This window comes from Silene latifolia, chromosome 9 (assembly GCF_048544455.1).
Source record: "Silene latifolia isolate original U9 population chromosome 9, ASM4854445v1, whole genome shotgun sequence".
In the NCBI taxonomy this organism is placed as follows: Eukaryota; Viridiplantae; Streptophyta; class Magnoliopsida; order Caryophyllales; family Caryophyllaceae; genus Silene; species Silene latifolia.
The window spans coordinates 181,384,023-181,403,974 of record NC_133534.1 but is presented as its reverse complement, the minus strand read 5'-3'; positions in this window follow the sequence as shown (position 1 = coordinate 181,403,974).

Genomic DNA, 19,952 nt, shown 5'->3' with positions numbered 1-19,952 from the left:
CCGCTGTCGCCAGAAAGGCTCCTTTTTCCCAGTAGGAAATTGACGATGACGAGAGGTGAAGCTTCTCACTTCATATGCACCCGGAACCTTCGGTGGATCAACCAACTCGAGTCTCTCAGAAAGCCAGATCTTTAAAAAGGACCGAAAGCGAATCAGACTGCAGGAAATGATGTCAAAACCCAGTGAAAAGAAAGGAGGTGGGCGAAAAAAAAAGAAAAAAGAAAAAAAGGAAAAAGAAAAAGAAAAAGAGAAGAAAAGCAAATAACCATACCTGTAGAAGACGGGTTGATCCAGTATAAGCAAGGTTCCGGTTAGCCTTTTGAGCATCTAACCCAGTAATGATTTCAGCAAGAATGAACCAAGCCGGCCTCCTACGTTGCTCCATTTGTTCAACGATCCGAATGAATTTCGCTTTACCGTAACAAGTTGGTACCTTAATATGCCCTTCAAAAGCATAAAGATGAAGCATAATCAATCCAAAAGTCCTACGACGGAACGCCACATGAGTCAATGGGTCGTTAGCATGACCAAACTTCTGAACAATAGCAAGTATGTTTACTCGTTCCCCATCAACAAAGGCACGTGCCTCATCACTTGACAAACCAAGGAAATCACAATACTTATTAGCCCATCCCCTCTGAAAGTCGGGAATAACGGGAGTCAGCTCAATCTTCCAACCTCCTAGAATGGCAATTTCTTCTGGAAAGGGACAAATCTCTCCGTTCGGAAAGGCAAAAACATGATCGGTAGGGTCCCAAAATTTTAAGCATTCATCAAGAAAGACAGTTTCGGGCAAGACCTGCCTTGACGGGACTAATTGTTTTAATCCCGTATCAATAAGTATTTGAGAATCCAATTCTTTGAAATCAGAAGCCTAAGATGACATGGTTTTTCGAAGAGAATTCGTACTTAACAAAAGTTTTTGTGAAGAAAAAGAAGAGAAGTTATGATTTACCTCCTATCATGATCTCCTTATATAGGAAAAACAAGGACAGAATAATTCTACGGGCTTTAGGAAAGTCCTTGCTTGCCACACGAGCTGTTCGGCCGAAGCCTTGGGGCGCGGGCCTCCGGGTTTTCCTTACATCTCTTTATCACTGGTTGCACCAAAGTTCGTTGTCACGGTCTTTACTTATGTTTCGCGTGTTGGAGTTAGTGTCCTCCACAATAGTGCGTTTACATATTAAATCTCATTAAAGGAATATCATCAGGATATATATTATTTGATCCTCGTCAGTTGATTAACGTAAATCGATAACGGTTGGCTGACTAGAGTTTGACGTTATTTTCGTGAGACGGCGGTGATTAACTGACCTCTTTCGGTCACACCTAAAGGAACAAACCCCAATTGACAACTAAATAATTGTATGAGATACAATTTATTTAGTCCCTTGATTTATTGACTAATTGGTTAGTCGATTATTTTTAGAGAGATTTCGAGTTGCGAACTCGTGGCGCGGCAGTTATTGTTTAATTATGCGATAATTAAATAATAAATTTTATGAGACAGGTTTTAGTTAATTAATTGTTAATTCACTAAAATGGTACTAATTGATTAATGTAATTAATATTAGTACGTAAATAATATGTTTAGCGGTACACGTATATTTACGGAGTGTTTTGGACAAAATTAACGGGAAGCATTTAAACATCAAACGATGTTTAAAGTAAAATTACACGTATTTGTGCGACAAATATAAGAACCGATATGGACCTGTAAATGGGTCATGGAAATCGTGTAAAAGGGATTGTGTGTTGCTTTAGACACAATCATTCCACTTACACATTTTACTTCCCAATTCTTGCTTTTGTTCTACCCTAAGATTAAAGCTATTGGGTGGACAAAAAGGAAAAAAAAAAAAACACACTCCACCTCCTCATAAGTGGCCGGCCTCCCCTCCCTCCTTTACTCATTCGTTTGTTCATTTTTCTTATACTTGAACATTTTGCATGTGAATATCATTACTCTCTCTAAAAAATAATAAAAACCATTTTACTAAGAAGTTAGTAATCAAAAATAATTACTAAGATTGTTAGTAATATTACACATATTATCAAGGGTATATCTTATCAAATATCTAGTTAATATTTGTAGGATATTGGGTATTTGTTCTTGGGTGCACATTGTTAGGAGATCTTCTCTTTGAAGATTTGGTAAGGAGGATCATCCTTTATTTTAAGCTCAAGAACAATCAAGATAGGAGATCTTGACCGTGCCCATATTACCATCAAAATCAATGTAAGGAAATTGTTTTTCCTTAATCTTTATTATTATGTTTTTATATTAGCATGCATGTTACATAGATCACTAAAATAAAATTTTATGAGATAATTTGTTTTTAGTTAGAGAGTCTAATTTAGATCTATGATCTTTCAAGTGGTATCATGAGCTAGGCTTGTAATTTGCATGTTGATTTTGAGCATACTTTATAAATTATGAGATAATTTAAAAAACTCAAAAATTGTGTTAGAAGAGGTTTTAGCACGAAAATTTTTGGGCATGCATACCTACTGATCTCAAAAGGTTTGTGGTAAAATTTGGTGATTTGTGAATTTATTTTGCTATTTTTTAATGACTTTTGGTAGAAAATCGTGTCAAAAATTCCGTATTTTGGTTAAGAGTTACGTAAAAATAGTTAAAATTTGATTCGGGTCATGAAATATTTATGGTGTTTCATGCATATTTTCTACAGATTGTATGTAAAATTTCGAAGGTTGAATTGAAGTTTTTCATGTTTATTGATTTTATGGGTTAAAAGTCGATAAAAGTGAAATAAATTAATCATATACTCGAAACATTTTTTTCTACCTTTGATAAATTTATGTACATTTAAAAATATAATTTAAAAGTTAAAAGTGAAATTTAAAATGTATTTTCACTTTGTTTTGATGATTATTGATTTTAGTGCTTAAAAACCGATAAACATCGATCTTTTTCTTCATCAAAATTTATCCGAATTTCTGGGCAATTTTTTCTAACATTTTAGTGTTCTTGGGAGTGTTACAGAATACTCAAAATTTTTTGTTTCATTTGTTCGTAATATTATCAATTATTTTGGATTTATTACTTAAAAGTTATGATTTTACCGATTAATTTAGCAAATATCACCAAATCAAACTAATTATTCATCATCAAGTTAGTGAGGACTAAATTTTGAGGTTCAAAACAGTTTGGACAATTATTTTGGACTTAAATGAGATTTAAGAGTTGATTATTGATTTTTACAAGTTAAAAATCGATTAAATCCACAAAACCGAGATGGATACCAACGATTGTTAGATAGGGCAATTTTGGCATCATTTTATAGCATTTGAAGCATATTTATTTAAGTTGAATGAATGATTGTCATTTAACTAAAGTATTTATTTTTATTGTACCTAGTATGGCCTAGTTATTTTTAATCGTTATTACCCGAAATGAATCGGAATAGCGATTTGTTTGTAATTTAAATACGATCTCGTATCGTCAGTTTGTAATTAATTATTAGTTTTATTTATTTTATTAATTAATATATAATAGGAATAGCTATGTAATTTAATTGTAATAGTTATTCTTACCGGCGTTTCCAAAAGACGGATTTACATCGAGACGGAGTCTATTTTTGGAAGGTGTTCCAAATCCCACAAGAAGAAACCACTTTTGGAATGAAGAGGCAAGGGACCAAGGAGTTGGTTTCCTATATGTAATAGTCTAGTTTTTATTAAATAGGAGGCCATACTAGGATTTTTCATATGCTTGCTTGCGTTTATTTTCCTCGCATGCCAAAATCGTCATTCACATGCATTTTGTTTTCGCTGTTGTCAATTCACGTCATTTACATTCACCGACTTAGTTCACTTATAGGGAATTTATGAGTAAATTGACAAGATATCTCACATAACTAAAATTGAGGTTAGCCTTACCAATTTGTAACACCTATTAATCCCTTGTTCATTAGAGTCACGCTCGCCCAAGCAGAGTGTTTTCTTTTTATCTCGGGTAAGTAGGGTGGTAAACGGTTATCACGCGCCAAAGGTGGTTGGACTAAACGGGGTATAAGACGGTCTTGTATTCCGGGGCTAGTAGATGGATTTAAGGAAATTCGTCAACCAAGAGTTCTAGAGGTAGAATTAGTCAACCGCTAACTTACCGAATTTACACGATTATGAGATGTTTCACCCAAGCGATGCTCATTTTTATTTAAAATTTGGGTCTTGGAATCATTTATATTATTTAGTGGGAGATTGTTATATAAATGTTAAAACTTGTTAAACATGTTTTCACAAGTAATTTTAAAACAATGAATGTTAATTTTTCCTTATTTTATTGTAGCATTTTAATTCGCAATGCCAAATTCATCAACTCCATCGATTTCTCCACTAGGCAAATATTCATGGCTAAGGTCCGTAATGGACAAATGTATCCTAAAAGATGACGGTAGTAAATTTCTTGAATGGGAATCAAACATCAAAAGTGTCGCGTTGTCTGACAACGTGCTTACTTACTTGACCGATGCCCCTCCCATCGAGCCCGGTCTAAGGGCCTCATCGGCGGTGCGGACCGCCTATGATGACCATGTGAGGATGTCGAATGATATCAAAGATGTGTTGATATGGTCGATGTCCCCAAAGCTCAAGCTTTCATGCATTAATGCATACGAGATATTCACTCGTATGACTACTATGTTTTCACAAACACCTAAAGTCTTTCAATACGATGCGGTGGCACACTTCTTTGAAGCAAAGCTTGAGAGAGGCCAAAAGGTTGGTCCCCATGTGCTAAAAATGGTCGAATATGTCGACATCCTAGAGCGTCTAGGGTGTAACATTCCTAAGACTCTTGTGGTGGATTGAATCCTCCACTCACTTCCCACCAAGTTTTCCCACTTTAGGGTAAACTACAACATAAATGGCATGGATAAAAGATATTGTAGATACCCGTATCCGTCGATATTGGAATTTATAGAGAACCCGACAAACACCCGATGATGATAGGACACATGTATTCTTTAGTTGTCATTGTCATTATTTGGAGCTCGTTTTACGAGGTAGAATGGGCGTCGTCGATGAAGTATTTTATTAATTTAAATGATATTTAAATTAATGTTTTTTTTAAGTGAGTTCATTTTATTAATTTAAATGATATTTAAATTAAAGTCTTTTTTAAGGTAAATTCAATTTATTTTATTTTATTTTGGATTTATTTTCCCAAGTTTATTTTATTGAAAATAAAATAAATATTTGATTTGAAAAACCATTTTATGAGTATATTTGATTTGAAAAGTCATTTATTTTAATGGGTTAATTGATTTGAAAAATCGATTTTAAAAGCGAAGAAAACTCGTTTTTAAACATGTTTTTTGAGCTCGATTTTGGCTCGGTTTTTGAGCCCGTTTTCTTTACGAATTGGCACGAATCTCGAGTACACTAACCAACCTAGACCAATACCCATCCACCCTTGTTCGAACCCCCATAACCACGGCCCAAATTCCACCCCAAACACCCCCCAACCAGCCCGCGCATACAAACAGCCCCCCTGTTTTGGCAGCTCAATCCCGAGCACAAAACCCGCTCCAAATACCACCAAAACCCGTACCCATTAACCCTAACCCATACCCTAGTATCCTACCCATATTACCCTAGCTTAATCACCAAGAAAACCCCCCTCAAACCCTCACAAAAGCTGCTGGACAGCAGCTATGCGTGAGCAGGCCCGACTGCCTCTCCCTCTCTTTTACCCTACTTTAACTCCTTATAAATACCACCCCTTCACCATACATTCATTCCTCTAAGTTCTCCATACATCCTACCATCACTCACAAGCTTTAAACCTCAGAAACAAACCCTAATTGCCTCTCAAAATCCCTCCACAAAACCGACATACAAACTGAAACTGTTTGTGTGTCCTCCTCGAAAAACAATTCGTTCCTCCCTCAAACCTCCATCAAAACTCGAGTTTCTTGTTCCTAATTAACCACATAACATCCATCTACACATTAGACAAAGATTTACGAGCCAAATTGCCCTTGAGAGTAGACGAAATCCCTCGAAAAACAGAGTGTTATACACTCTGTTTTCGCGGTTTGTTCTTGTCTGTCCAGTTCTGTTTGTGCTCGTTTTTCGTGCCCAATAACTCAAAACGAGCAGGGGTTGCTTTAAGATCTCTGTTCTCCTCTCTTTCTAGTTTTCAAAACATCTTTTAAATCGAATTTTCATCGTGAAACGAGGGAGAAATCATCGTTTGAAAGTTGCTGTCCAGATTTGCCAAAAACGCGTGTTTGCTTTGTTTCTTCGTCGACGACGGCCCCTCGAGATAAAATCTACCATCGATTACGACCCAAGACGGTGTCAACGATACATGTAGGTTGAGGGTGCATCAAATCCTCCTCTTTCTCCTTTTTATTTCGTTTTTTTATGTTTGTTTTTTTATAGTTTGTTTTTATTCGTTTATCGTTTTGTTTATCGATTGTTAAATTAACTATGAAACTAGTTTAGTCCGAGTATGAGTTAAAGTACCACCATGAACACCCGCGTTGACTTGAGATGGGAAAATAAACCGCTACTTCAGTCGGTCGTACACCCCCGTCTCATTTACATATCCTCGTGTTCAAGGTAGGGCATAAATAAAACGAATTTCTAACTTCCGTTCCTCGCTTTTGACCCTTTGTTGTCTCGGCCAATTCGACCTACCTTAGGACCCGTTGCATGTTAGTATGACCTCTGATTGTTAACATATGACTTATTTAGATGACATTAGATCAATTTAATAACCTAATTAGACATGTTAGGTGGCATCGACATAGCTTTAAAAACCGATTAACAATTCTGTAACTTAATTGAATTCATCTTCCCTTTCACTAATTTTCTCGCTAGCATGGAAGTGCGTGCTTAACACCTTTCCATTTGCACTCGTTGACGATTTAGAATTGTACCTAACCTAGTTCGTATTTATTTAATTCAATTTGTAATTAATTAACCTTTAATTTGTTTTATTTATTTCTAATTTTTTAAAAGTCGTTTTAATTATCTTTTATGGTTCAAAATCTGTAAATTTAATTTAATGAATTTTTTCGTAATTTATTTTACTGATTTCGTAATTAAAACATAATTAACTTTGCTTTTCTACAAAAACCGTGCCTTGCACGGGTCCGTCTGACTTCTGATCCGTGCACTGCACGGGTCTGCCAGTTTTAGTTTCTTTTCTTCTTTTGTTTCTTTAATTGTTTACTAATCCTATTTTAATAAATATGGATTGGTGAATAATTTTAATAAGTTGGGTTCAATTTAATTAATAAGTTGTACCTAATTTATTTCAAGCCTTTGTACTTATTTATTTTAATTTAATTAGTTTAATTCTAATCTAATTTGTTTATTAACTAATAATTCGGCTAACATCTTTAATTAGTCTAACTTAGCTTTAGCTTTTTTTGTTTACATTTGTTTCGTTTATTAAGACTTAATAGTTTAAGTTGTATTTTGTTAGTTTGTATTGTAATCTGAGTCAAAGTAATTATGATAGTTGTTGTAATTAGATTGAGTTGTAATTTATTTCTCGTTGTGTCGGCATGAAATGCCTGGGTTGTAATATCCAATGGCTCCCCCATTCCTCCTAAGCCGTGTTTGCGCATCGTTTATTTCAAATCAACCAACATGCTAAAACAACTTTGACAAAGTTAGTATTCATGCATTAAACGACATAGAAATTGTTGTCACATGTTAGGGTTTTAAAACGATGTTTGCATATCATATATCGTAGTAGCTATGACCTTGTTTGAAATCCGACACTTGACTTAGTAGAGGCCGTTATTGACGGGCGGGGTTAGGTGTCCTTATGGGCTTCCTAACACGTACCCTCACCCCTTACTCAAGATCTATGGTTTGTGGATCCGTCTAAATACCATTGGATTACGAGAGTCATTCAAATCGAGTGATATAGGGTACAAGTCTTTATCTTTAATCACTCGTAGTCGATTGGCTTTATGCTTTTCGATGAAAGGTGTAAAGTTGACTTGAACGGTTCCAAGTTCCCAAAAAACTTGGTGGCGACTCTAATATGTCTTATTTCGATTCGAAGGAACCTCGAGTCGATTATGCCTAGTGTGGATCCCGCGGACGCAGTTCCCGAGGGCCTTGTCCACAGTTTGGCGACTCCGCTGGGGAAAAGAGGACTAGTTACACTGTGTTTCTAGGGTCTTTTCCTCCGAGGTGAAACTTGAAAAGAAAGTGTTGGAAAGTAAAACATTACTCATAGTGCTACGATTCATGCATAAACCCTTAAGGATTTTCCCGGGCCGTCCCAGCGTTTCTTCGTGATGCGTGGGGGGCGACGTCCCACTATGCCAGGAAGCTGCACATTGCTCACTTCCACTTCGCCTCGCGTGGTTCTTGAGGGTGGGGACGATCTTCTAGGTACTTTACCTTAAGACACCTTGCTCTATAAGACCGCAAAAGGATGGAGGGCATAGACCTTCTTGTAGAAGACTTGCCGAGACTTAGAGATGTCTAGGAGCATACATCCTTATAACATGAGAATGACAATGTGCAATGTGTTTTCCCGAGTCTTTATTTTCGAAAATTCCCATGTCCTTTTCAAAACCGAACTTTTGAACAACTTATTCTCAAATAGCATGGTTTTAAAAAACGCGGAACGCTGCCCAAATAGGACTAGAAATTTCGGCCCAAAATGAGCTTTTATAGCCGGCATGCTGCCCATTTCAAATCTCATTTTCAAATCAATCCTTCATTTTTCAAAATCAATCCAAATGTTTCCCGAACCTCAACCAAGCATGAAATGCGTCGAGTCGCGTCCGGGTCTTGGCCGTGTTAGGCCAGGTGTGTTTCGTTCTAAGAGTCTAGAACACGACCTTGTTGGGTCACCCAAGCTCACCTCTTGGGCCTTGAGTCATGTTGGTCGACCTTTTGGTCTAGGATAGTCCACAAAAAACGTCCAAGCTAGGCCCTTTAGGACGTTTTCACTCGAACCCATGGGCCATGTTAGCCCAATCACGGGTTTAGTCACACCAAGTCCGGTTTATAACCGATTTATGACAGTTTGAGTCATGTCGTTTTGTCGAGTCTAAAATGAACCAAGGTCTAGATCCAACCGTGAGTCGAACCTTTGGTTAGTCAATCTCAAGCCGAGTCTTTATTTGAGTCAAGTTGGGGTCGTGTCCTTAAGTGTGCAGGGGCTCTTACTTTAAATATTGACTCAGTACGGGGTTTTCTTGTAGAAAGGCCGCCAAAAACCCGACGTCAAGCAATGGAAGATGCTGTTAACAAGCTCACTGAGGCCGTGAACCTCATGATGACCCGAATGGATGCAATCGAGTCTAAGCTGAATGAAGATTCCCCTCCATCTACCCCACCTCTGACCGATCTGGAGAAACGGTTCAAGTTCATCGAAGACCGTTTGAAACTCTCCCAGGGGAAGAACATCCACTACGAAAATGCTAGGGCCTATGCCCCAGTTCAGGATAAGTTGCCCACGAACATGGTACTCACTGACATCCCAAAGTTCAAGGGCACCGAAGATCCAGTCCACCATGTTAAGGCCTATAAAGGTTACTTAGCACTGAAGGGAGTACTTTTGACATGCTCTCTCGAAATTTTTGCCCAATCTCTCGGGTGAACACCCGAAGGCGTGGTTCTATAATCTTGACCTTAAGAACTTCCCTACTTTCGAAGATATCACGGTGGAGTTCGTAAGCACTATCCGACAATGTTGAGATTCAAACCAACATAAGAACATTGGAGGTGATGACACAGAAAGACAAAGAAGGCTTTACTGAATTCCTTGCAAGATGGCGCGCTGAAAGCGTGAAGCTAGCCAAGAAGCCTGATGAAATTGAAATGGTAGATAAGTTCGTAAAGAATCTACGACCTATTTACCGCAATGCTCTGAAATACCAGAATTTTGGCTCTTTCAAAGAATTGATAAGAATCGGGATAAAGGTAGAAGATGATGTCATAAGGGCAGAGGCTGAAAGGGTACCAAGGGGTCTCATCGTCTAAGGGCAAGGCCCCAGCAACGACCCATATTGATGAAGCCATCAATCTCTTAGAAGGGCAATCGAAGAAGTCGCAGCGCCAAACACCTAGGGCATTCACCGATATCGGATGCACTTATACATATGCTCTCCAAAGGCTCATAGCCCAAGGAAAGCTAAAGCCTATTGGTCCAACTCCGGACCCTCCCGCTGATCAACAAGGTAAATGGTATAAACCAAATTCCTACTGTGCCTTTCATCAAGGGAAAGGCCATGATACTGAAAGGTGCTATCGACTGAAGCACGAAATTCAAGACATGATTGAGAACGGAACGCTCCCGATCCCAGCTGTTAAACCCAATAACATCACCAATCCATTTGCCGATCACGCCAACTTTATTTCTGTCGAAGACAGTGTCGATTATTCCCATCTTATCAGCCCATGTCACTTGAAAGGGGTGTTTATCGGGAAAATATTTGTGGATTGCTTTGAATTCTTGCCAAACCCGAAAAATGAAATTCAAGTCGGGAGTCTTGCTCTAGAATGTACTCCTCTCATTAACGAAGTTAATAAAAGACAATTCGATTCACCAACCTCCATCACTAGCGTAGATCCTCAGAGGACTACCTAAGGATGGAGGCAGACCATCAAAGGGATCAAGGACCAGAGCCGAGCATCTAAGCTGACAGATGAACAAGAGAAAGCTCAAGACCGGATTTGAAAATTATGAGTCGGGATCTGTTTTCTTATCTTAGTTTAGTCGAGTCTAGGACTTTCTTTTCTTGAAGTTGAGTCGTTTGTTCCACGATGACCTAGGGTGTGTCCTAGGAGTCGTTCCTTCGAGTCTGTTAAGCTTTTGCCATTCCAATAAGAGGTTGCAGTTTTGTTTCCCAATATGTCTTATTTTCAATCCTCAATCATTCCGGAAACATGATAAAACGCACAACACACTCAAAGGAATCCCTGGGGTAGAAATATATCCTGTTTCAAAATGTAAGGTACACTAGGATCCCGTGTTTGATTCCTTTACCTATTCCATGTCTGGTGGTAGAAAACCTCCATCTGAACCAATGTTTGTGACAAGCTTTTAGATGACAAACTCGGACTAGCTCCTTGTTTCCCCTATCGATGATGGAAGGCAAGCCTTTTCCCCAACAAAATCATCCCCTCTCGAAGAGAGAAGATATCAACCCGTTCTAACAAGGAATTGTTAGTTCTTACCCAATTTAGTTGGCGAAGCCCAGTTTTCAAGGTGTATCCATTTATGACTAAGAGAATGAATAGAAGATCATTTTCAAAGAGAGAAAAAAAAAAGATGAAAAAGAATGAAAAAATGAGAAAAAGAGAAAAGTTGGAAAAATGAAAAAAAATGAAAAAAAGAAAAATGAAAAGTGATGAAAGAAAAAGGAAAAAAGAAAAAAAGATGTTAAAGTCATTGCGGAATGCTTTTTGGTTGAATGTCGAAGTTACGGAAGCCAGAATTCAAGTCAAGTACCCATAGTTGAGGTTCAATGGGCGAAGCCCAAAAGCGTAAGTAGTGACCTCTTTACCCTCTAAGTCCTTCCTGAGACGGTTACAAGGGGATAGTCAGGAATTTTGAGAATCATTCCGCTTGTGCTGTTACACCCAGCCTTTAGGGTCCAGACAGGGAAATTTGAACCCAAATCTTTTTTCTAACCCATTTGCACTCGTGGTTCATCAAACCCGAGACACCCATTCCAACCACATCAGCAGCCATAGCCCTTGGCCTTAGCACCACGAAACAAACCTTCAGAATGATGGTTAACCATTCCAACTTGTTATTACCAAGCTCCACATCCCAAAAGATCCAAGCCTTTTACACCTAACCCCAAACACGGGATTTAAACGGTACTTTACAGGCTAGAATGGGATATGACATGATACCTTAGGTGAAACCTTCGAGTGTGTACACACAATCAAAATGCCATGTTTATGCACCTTGATCGAACTACGTCGGATTTGATTTCGCTCCACGCGAATACGTAGGCAGTCCTTCAGAATAAGGGATTCAATCCACTCATCAACCAAGTTGTCATCTTGTTGGTTTCTTACGGGTCTTAACCAAGTCCAAATGAAGCCACCTTTGTTTGAGTCAGTCTTAGCACTCGATGTAGGCTAGGATAAGGATATAGGTTCGGATGAATAGTATCAAGTCTCAGAATGAGCTTTATCTAACAGTGTAGACAATGATGCTGAGTCATATAGATGTGGGTTTGTGTTGGGAACCGAAAATATGAAAAACCCGCTGAAAAGAAAGAAGGCATGGAAGAAAAAATAGTAAAAGCCCGCTGAAAAGAAAGAAGGCGGTGGCAAGAAATAATGAAAACTCGCTGAAAAGAAAGGAGGCGAGGAGAAGAGTGACAGAATGTTCCCAACAAGAGTGATGTGTGATGTCAAACTGTTCTTATTAAATCAGTCTGTGTTTAGTGTCTGGGCGAAGCCAACGTTGTTGCTCCATGAGTTTAATCCACCCTGTCAATGCCAAGTGATCTTGATTCCCATGTACCCTCGGGAGCACGACCATGCCATACGATATCTTCGTCCCAAGTTCGACGACCTTGTGATTCCCATTTGCCATCTTTTGGCGCCAGAATGGCCAATTTACATTTCTACCCCCAACGAGTCCATATTTGAATTAAAACCCGCGCACACTTAGGGTTTTATTTTCTTTTTTGTTTTACGGTAGCGGGCTAAGCCCACGTGGTTTACGAGTCATATAGAATGTCTGAGTCGCATTTCATGCTCACCCATCAAGGTTCGATTTCAAAATTCAAAATTTCAAAAACTTTTTATGATTCGTTTCAAATTCAAATTTCGGGTCGATGGCTCAATTATTCAAATTTTCAACATGTTCAAATTTTGGGCTGATGACCCAGTCTTTCAAATTCAATTTCGAAGGGTCGATGGCCCAACATACCTTCGGGTCGATGGCCCAATTATTCAAATTTTCAAATTCAATTTTCGGGTCGATGACCCACTCTTTCAAATAATCCAATTTCAAGATCGATGATCCAGATGTGCCTGTTCGATGATTATTGCTTGTACGTTTTGTGTTTCAAATGTAGCAGGATATGCTTCAACTGGGGGCTCTAAAGTCTTCGACTTTAGAGCCATTGCAAACTGGGGGCTCTGAAGCCGTTGGCTTCAGAGACCATTATCAAGATGTAAAGGATGACATCCACCAAGAATTCAATTCGATACAAGAGTATGAAATGGAAGAATTCCGTAGCTGAAAGCAAATGATGAAAGCGGCGGCAACCTCCTTGGAAAGTCCCGTCCCATTCGGACAAGTGCCAGCAGATGATAAATTTTGGGCAAGTGTCAGCAGATGATGAATTTTGGACAAATGCAAGCAGATGATAAACTTTGGGCATGTGTCAGCTGTTGCCGAACTACGACGCGGGTTTGATTCCGTCAGAAACGGATACGTAGGCGCCTAAGGATAAGGCTCAATCCACCATATATGCAATTTATGACACAACAGAAGCAAGAGTCAATCCCCAACGAAGTTTCAGGTATGATCTCTACTTATGGCTGGCGAGCTTATATACGCAAGTCTAATGGACTATAAACGACCCGAAGAATCCTCAGGTCGAAAGGGACCTGGGGTATACTTTGACTTTCGCCTTGTCCAAGCCTCAGTCAAAGTGGGGGCTCTGTAGATACCCATATCCGTCGATATTGGAATTTATAGAGAACCCGACAAACACCCGATGATGATAGGACACGTGTATTCTTTAGTTGTCATTGTCATTATTTGGAGCTCGTTTTACGAGGTAGAATGGGCGTCGTCGATGAAGTATTTTATTAATTTAAATGATATTTAAATTAATGTTTTTTTTAAGTGAGTTCATTTTATTAATTTAAATGATATTTAAATTAAAGTCTTTTTTAAGGTAAATTCAATTTATTTTATTTTATTTTGGATTTATTTTCCCAAGTTTATTTTATTGAAAATAAAATAAATATTTGATTTGAAAAACCATTTTATGAGTATATTTGATTTGAAAAGTCATTTATTTTAATGGGTTAATTGATTTGAAAAATCGATTTTAAAAGCGAAGAAAACTCGTTTTTAAACATGTTTTTTGAGCTCGATTTTGGCTCGGTTTTTGAGCCCGTTTTCTTTACGAATTGGCACGAATCTCGAGTACACTAACCAACCTAGACCAATACCCATCCACCCTTGTTCGAACCCCCATAACCACGGCCCAAATTCCACCCCAAACACCCCCCAACCAGCCCGCGCATACAAACAGCCCCCCTGTTTTGGCAGCTCAATCCCGAGCCCAAACCCGCTCCAAATACCACCAAAACCCGTACCCATTAACCCTAACCCATACCCTAGTATCCTACCCATATTACCCTAGCTTAATCACCAAGAAAACCCCCCTCAAACCCTCACAAAAGCTGCTGGACAGCAGCTATGCGTGAGCAGGCCCGACTGCCTCTCCCTCTCTTTTACCCTACTTTAACTCCTTATAAATACCACCCCTTCACCATACATTCATTCCTCTAAGTTCTCCATACATCCTACCATCACTCACAAGCTTTAAACCTCAAAAACAAACCCTAATTGCCTCTCAAAATCCCTCCACAAAACCGACATACAAACTGAAACTGTTTGTGTGTCCTCCTCGAAAAACAATTCGTTCCTCCCTCAAACCTCCATCAAAACTCGAGTTTCTTGTTCCTAATTAACCACATAACATCCATCTACACATTAGATAAAGATTTACGAGCCAAATTGCCCTTGAGAGTAGACGAAATCCCTCAAAAAACAGAGTGTTATACACTCTGTTTTCGCGGTTTGTTCTTGTCTGTCCAGTTCTGTTTGTGCTCGTTTTTCGTGCCAAATAACTCAAAACGAGCAGGGGTTGCTTTAAGATCTCTGTTCTCCTCTCTTTCTAGTTTTCAAAACATCTTTTAAATCGAATTTTCATCGTGAAACGAGGGAGAAATCATCGTTTGAAAGTTGCTGTCCAGATTTGCCAAAAACGCGTGTTTGCTTTGTTTCTTCGTCGACGACGGCCCCTCGAGATAAAATCTACCATCGATTATGACCCAAGACGGTGTCAACGATACATGTAGGTTGAGGGTGCATCAAATCCTCCTCTTTCTCCTTTTTATTTCGTTTTTTTATGTTTGTTTTTTTATAGTTTGTTTTTATTCGTTTATCGTTTTGTTTATCGATTGTTAAATTAACTATGAAACTAGTTTAGTCCGAGTATGAGTTAAAGTACCACCATGAACACCCGCGTTGACTTGAGATGGGAAAATAAACCGCTACTTCAGTCGGTCGTACACCCCCCGTCTCATTTACATATCCTCGTGTTCAAGGTAGGGCATAAATAAAACGAATTTCTAACTTCCGTTCCTCGCTTTTGACCCTTTGTTGTCTCGGCCAATTCGACCTACCTTAGGACCCGTTGCATGTTAGTATGACCTCTGATTGTTAACATATGACTTATTTAGATGACATTAGATCAATTTAATAACCTAATTAGACATGTTAGGTGGCATCGACATAGCTTTAAAAACCGATTAACAATTCTGTTAACTTAATTGAATTCATCTTCCCTTTCACTAATTTTCTCGCTAGCATGGAAGTGCGTGCTTAACACCTTTCCATTTGCACTCGTTGACGATTTAGAATTGTACCTAACCTAGTTCGTATTTATTTAATTCAATTTGTAATTAATTAACCTTTAATTTGTTTTATTTATTTCTAATTTTTTAAAAGTCGTTTTAATTATCTTTTATGGTTCAAAATCTGTAAATTTAATTTAATGAATTTTTTCGTAATTTATTTTACTGATTTCGTAATTAAAACATAATTAACTTTGCTTTTCTACAAAAACCGTGCCTTGCACGGGTCCGTCTGACTTCTGATCCGTGCACTGCACGGGTCTGCCAGTTTTAGTTTCTTTTCTTCTTTTGTTTCTTTAATTCTTTACTAATCCTATTTTAATAAATATGGATTGGTGAATAATTTTAATAAGTTGGGTTCAATTTAATTAATAAGTTGTACCTAATTTATTTCAAGCCTTTGTACTTATTTATTTTAATTTAATTAGTTTAATTCTAATCTAATTTGTTTATTAACTAATAATTCGGCTAACATCTTTAATTAGTCTAACTTAGCTTTAGCTTTTTTTGTTTACATTTGTTTCGTTTATTAAGACTTAATAGTTTAAGTTGTATTTTGTTAGTTTGTATTGTAATCTGAGTCAAATCAATTATGATAGTTGTTGTAATTAGATTGAGTTGTAATTTATTTCTCGTTGTGTCGGCATGAAATGCCTGGGTTGTAATAGGATAGATCCCAATGGCTCCCCCATTCCTCCTAAGCCGTGTTTGCGCATCTTTTATTTCAAATCAACCAACATGCTAAAACAACTTTGACAAAGTTAGTATTCATGCATTAAACGACATAGAAATTGTTGTCACATGTTAGGGTTTTAAAACGATGTTTGCATATCATATATCGTAGTAGCTATGACCTTGTTTGAAATCCGACACTTGACTTAGTAGAGGCCGTTATTGACGGGCGGGGTTAGGTGTCCTTATGGGCTTCCTAACACGTACCCTCACCCCTTACTCAAGATCTATGGTTTGTGGATCCGTCTAAATACCATTGGATTACGAGAGTCATTCAAATCGAGTGATATAGGGTACAAGTCTTTATCTTTAATCACTCGTAGTCGATTGGCTTTATGCTTTTCGATGAAAGGTGTAAAGTTGACTTGAACGGTTCCAAGTTCCCAAAAAACTTGGTGGCGACTCTAATATGTCTTAATTCGATTCGAAGGAACCTCGAGTCGATTATGCCTAGTGTGGATCCCGCGGACGCAGTTCCCGAGGGCCTTGTCCACAGATATCATGAAATTCATGCACTCCTCACCCAAGTGGAGAGGGATATGGAAGCTAGTGGGAGTGAAAAAGGGGATGTTTTACCCATGAAGTTAAAGAACATGTCCCTTGGAGTTAAGAAGGGAAAGGGGAAGGAAAAGTCCCAACTCAAGAAATCGTCAAAGAACCAAGACAAGGGAAAGGGGAAAGCTGTTGAGAATGGCAATCCCAAGGCAAAAAGTGTCAAACTCTCTGAGGCCAAATGTTTCCATTGTAATGGGAAGGGGCATTATAGGAGAAGTTACCCCAAATACTTGGAGGATCTCAAGGAAGGGCGTGTAATGCCTATTAATATGATTTCCTCTATCTATGTGATAGACGTTAATTATGCTTGCACTTTCACTTGGGTACTTGATACCGGATGTGGCTCTCACCGTTGTAAGCATTTGTAGGGTTTAAGGTACGTGCGAGCACTAGCAAAAGATGATGTGGATCTCCGCATGGGCTATGGAGCTAGAGTAGCGGCCGTTTCCGTGGGGACCTATGTGCTCACTTTAGCTAGTGGTTTAGAGTTGTTTTTAAATAAGTGTTATTTTGTTCCAACTTTAACCAAGAACATCATCTCCATTTCCGCGTTAGACGCGGAAGGCTTTTGTTTTATGATTAAGGACAATAGTTGTACTTTTTCATTAAATGATGTGGTTTATGGCAAGGCCATTTCAATTGGAGGCATTTATGTTTTAAATGATGTTAATGACATTTATCATGTGGAAACTAAAAAGCTCAAAACGGGTGATCCAAATGAATCCTACCTTTTTTTGGTGTAAACCGGGGTGTCCACCGTCGACAACAGTGTATAATCCCCTCACCGCACGTGCTCTCACGAAGAGGTAAATGGCTGGCCATAGAGTTTACTCCATTCCCATAGACAGGGATCGAACCCCTGACCTCGGGGTTAAGGGATGAGGTGAGCAACCACCATACCAAACACATTTGGTTAAATGAATCCTACCTTTGGAATTGTCGTTTAGGTCACATAAATGAAAGACGCATTTAGAGACTTGCTTCATCAAAAGTGCTCAAACCATTTGATTTCGAATCTTATGATATATGCGAGTCTTGCCTTTTAGTCAAGATGACTCGTGCACCTTTTGCGGGAAAAGGGACACGAGCTAGTGAGGTTTTGGCTCTCATACATACGGATGTGTGTGGACCATTAAACATCACCGCTAGAGGAGGTTTTCACTACTTCATTACTTTTACTGATGAATTGAGTAGATATGGGTATGTCTACTTAATGAAGAACAAGAGTGAAGCTTTTGACAAGTTCAAGGAGTTTCAGAATGAAGTAGAGAACAAATTGGATAAAAAGATTAAGACCCTACGATCCGATCGTGGTGGTGAATACCTAAATTCTGAATTTGATTCACACCTAAAAGATTGTGGTATAGTATCATAATGGACTCCTCCTGGCACACCACAACTAAATGGTGTGGCCGATGGATATGGTTCGGTCTATGATGAGTCTAACCGAGCTTCGTAGTTCATTTTGGGGTTTTGCCCTCTTTTCTGCATTATTTTCACTAATTCGAAGCCCGACTAAAGTGGCCGATAAGACTCCATATGAGATATGGACAGGGAAAGTCCCTTATTTGTCATTCATGTGCATTTGGGGTTTGCGAAGCATACGTCAAGATCAAGTCTGACAATAAGCTTGCACCCAGATCAGACAAATGTTTTTTTGTAGGATATGCAAGGGAAACACATGGCTATTACTTCTACAATAAACACGAGAACAAAGTGTTTGTGGCTCGTGATGCTGTCTTTCTAGAAATAGAGTTTATTTCTAGGAGACAGAGTGGGAGAAAATTTGAACTTGACGAAGTTCGAGAGCCACAAACCGAGAATGAGGTAGAGGAGAACGTGGAGGATAGCGTTCCCTCTTCCTATGAAACGGTAATTGTTCCTAGAAAGTCAAGTAGGATTAATAATCCACCTGACCACTAACTTGGTAACATCGAAGAGGATGGTGTTTTATTACTTTTGGAAAGTGATGAACCCACTGCCTACAAATCGGCCATGTCTAGTCCCGACTCCTCGCTTTGGCTAGAAGCCATGCGGTCCAAAACGGATTCCATGCACGAGAACCAAGTATGGGACTTGGTGGATTTACCTGAGAGAGTGCGACCCCTTCAGTGTAAGTGGATATATAAAATTAAGCTCGGCGTGGATAAACATGTAGATGTTTACAAAGCTAGATTGGTGGCAAAAGGTTTCACCCAAGTTCATGGTCTACACTATGACGAAACCTTCGCTCCAGTCGCTATGCTTCGGTCCATTAGGATAATCTTAGCGGTTGCCGCATTTCATGATTATGAGATTTGGCAAATGGATGTCAAAATCGTCTTCTTGAATAGGATTCTAGAAGAAGAAGTGTACATGATACAACCTGAAGGTTTTGTGGATACCTCTAACCCTAAGAAGGTGTGTAAGCTCAAGAAGTCAATCTATGGTCTTAAGCAAGCATCTCGGAGTTGGAATCATCGTTTTGATCATGTTATTAAACAATATGGTTTCACTAGAAGTGTTGAAGAACCATGTTTATACATGAAGTTTAATGGGAGTAAAGTTGCATTCCTTGTCCTATATGTGGATGACATATTGCTCATCGGGAATGATATTCCATCGCTCACTTCCGTTAAGGAGTGGCTAGGAAAACACTTCCAGATGAAGGACTTGGGAGAGGCACAACGAATCTTGGGTATCCGGATCTATAGGGATAGGTCCAAGAGGATACTAGCATTGAGTCAAGAAGCTTATTTTGACAAAGTTCTTGACCGCTTCAATATGAAAGACTCCAAGAGTGGATTTCTACCTATGGGCCAAGGGTTACTTTGCCCTAAGGAGATTGAACACATGAAGACTGTCCCTTATGCTTCCGCTGTTGGATCTATCATTTATGCTATGATTTGCACTCGTCCCGACGTTGCGTATGTCTTGAGCGTGACAAGTCGTTATCAAGCCAAGCCTCGTGAGAGTCACTGGATAGCCGTAAAGAACATCCTTAAGTACTTGAAAGGACTAAGGATTCGTTATTAGTGTTTGGAGGAGAA